Raw genomic sequence first — 2,472 nt, forward strand, 5'->3', positions numbered from 1 at the left:
AGCATGCTGTTTGATGAAGCGTGTTGTTCAGGGGAGCATGCTGTTTTAGGGAGTGTGTTGTTCAGGGGAGCATACTATTTAGGGAGCGTGTTGTTCAGGGGAGCATGCTGTTTTAGGGAGTGTGTTGTTGAGGGGAGCACGCTGTTTTAGGGAGCATGTTGTTCAGGGGAGCATGCTGTTTTAGGGAGTGTGTTGTTCAGGGGAGCATACTATTTAGGGAGCGTGTTGTTCAGGGGAGCATGCTGTTTTAGGGAGTGTGTTGTTCTGGGGAGCATGCTGTTTTAGGGAGCTTGTTGTTCAGGGGAGCATGCTGTTTTAGGGAGCGTGTTGTTCAGGGGAGCATGCTGTTTTACGGAGCATGTTGTTCAGGGGAGCATGCTGATTTAGGGAGTGTGTTGTTCAGGGCAGCATGCTGTTTTAGGGACCGTGTTGTTCAGGGGAGCATGCTGTTTTAGGGAGCAGGATGATCAGGGGAGCATGCTGTTTTCGGGAGTGTGTTGTTCAGGGGAGCATGCTGTTTTCGGGAGCGTGTTGTTCGGGGAGCATGCTGTTTTCGGGAGCGTGTTGATCGGGGAGCATGCTGTTTTAGGGAGTGTGTTGTTCAGGGGAGCATGCTGTTTTAGGGAGCGTGTTGTTCAGGGGAGCATGCTGTTTTCGGAAGCGCGTTGTTCAGGGGAGCATGCTGTTTTAGGGAGAGTGTTGATCGGGGAGTATGCTGTTTGAGGGAGCGTGTTGATCAGGGGAGCATGCTGTTTTAGGGAGCGTGTTGTTCAGGGGAGCATGCTGTTTTAGGTAGCATTTTGTTCAGCGGAGAATGCTGTTTCAGGGAGCATGTTGTTCAGGGGAGCATGCAGTTTTAGGGAGCGCGTTGATCAGGGGAGCATGCTGTGTTAGGGAGCGTGTTGTTCAGGGGAGCATGCTGTTAAAGGGAACGTGTTGATCAGGGGAGCATGCTGTTTTAGGGAGTGTGTTGTTCAGGGGAGCATGTTGTTTTAGGGAGCGTGTTGATCGGGGAGCATGCTGTTTTAGTGAGCGTGTTGAACAGGGGAGCTTGCTGTTTTCGAGAGCGTTTTGTTCAGACAAGCATGCTGTTTTTGGGAGCATGTTGATCAGGGGAGCATGCTGTTTTAGGGAGCGTGTTGTTCAGGGGAGCATGCTGTATTTGGGAGCGTGTTGATCAGGGGAGCATGCTGTTTTAGGGAGCGTGTTGTTCAGGAGAGCATGCTGTTTTAGGGAGCGTGTTGTTCAGGGGAGCATGCTGTGACAGGGAGCGTGCTGTTCAGGGGAGCATGCTGTTTTAGGGAGTGTGTTGTTCAGGGGAGCATGCTGTCTTAGGGAGTGTGTTGTTCAGGGGAGCATGCTGTTTTAGGGAGCATGTTGATCAGGGGAGCGCCCTGTTTTAGGGAACGTGTTGAACAGGGGAGCATAGTGTTTTAGGGGGCGTGTTGATCAGGGGAGCATATTGTTTCAGGGAATGTGTTGTTCAGGGGAGCATGCTGTTTTAGGGAGCATGTTGATCAGGGGAGCGTCCTGTTTTAGGGAAAGTGTTGATCAGGGGAGAATGCTGTCTTAGGAAGCGTGTTGTTCAGGGGAGCATGCTGTTTTAGGGAGCGTGTTGATCAGGAGAGTGTCCTGTTTTAGGGAACGTGATGATCAGGGGAGCATGCTGTTTCAGGGAGCGTGTTGCTCAGGGGAGCATGCTGTTTTAGGGAGCATGTTGTTCAGGGACGCATGCTGTGTTAGGGAGCGTGTTGTTCAGGGGAGCATGCTGTTTTAGGAAGCGTGTTGTTCAGGGGAGCATGCTGTTTTAGGGAGTGTGTTGATCAGGGGAGCATGCTGTTTTAGGGAGCGTGTTGATCGGGGGAGCATGCTGTTTTAGGGACCGTGTTGATCAGGGGAGAATGCTGTTTTAGGGAGCGTGTTGTTCAGGGGAGCATGCTGTTTTAGGGAGCGTGCTGTTCAGGGGAGCATGTAGTTTTAGGAACCGTGTTGTTCAGGGGAGCATGCAGTTTCAGGGAGCGTGTTGTTCAGGGGAGCATACTGTTTAGGAAGCGGGTTGTTCAGGTGAGCATACTATTTAGGGAGCGTGTTGTTCAGGGGAGCATGCTGTTTTACGGAGTGTGTTGTTCAGGGGAGCATGCTGTTTTAGGGAGCGTGTTGTTCAGGAGAACATGCTGTTTTAGGGAGCGTGTTGATCCGGAGAGCGTGCTGTTTTAGGGAGCGTGTTGTTCAGGGGAGCATGCTGTATTAGGGAGTGTGTTGTTCAGGGGAGCATGCTGTTTTATGGAGCGTGTTGTTCAGGGGAGCATGCTGTTTCAGGGAGCGTGTTGTTCAGGGGAGCATGCTGTTTTAGGGAGTGTGTTGTTCAGTGGAGCATGCTGTTTGATGAAGCGTGTTGTTCAGGGGAGCATGCTGTTTTAGGGAGTGTGTTGTTCAGGGGAGCATACTATTTAGGGAGCGTGTTGTTCAGGG

This window comes from Chiloscyllium plagiosum, unplaced genomic scaffold (assembly GCF_037043375.1).
Source record: "Chiloscyllium plagiosum isolate Xiang-an unplaced genomic scaffold, Cpla_swu_hap1 HiC_scaffold_38, whole genome shotgun sequence".
Taxonomy (NCBI): domain Eukaryota; kingdom Metazoa; phylum Chordata; class Chondrichthyes; order Orectolobiformes; family Hemiscylliidae; genus Chiloscyllium; species Chiloscyllium plagiosum.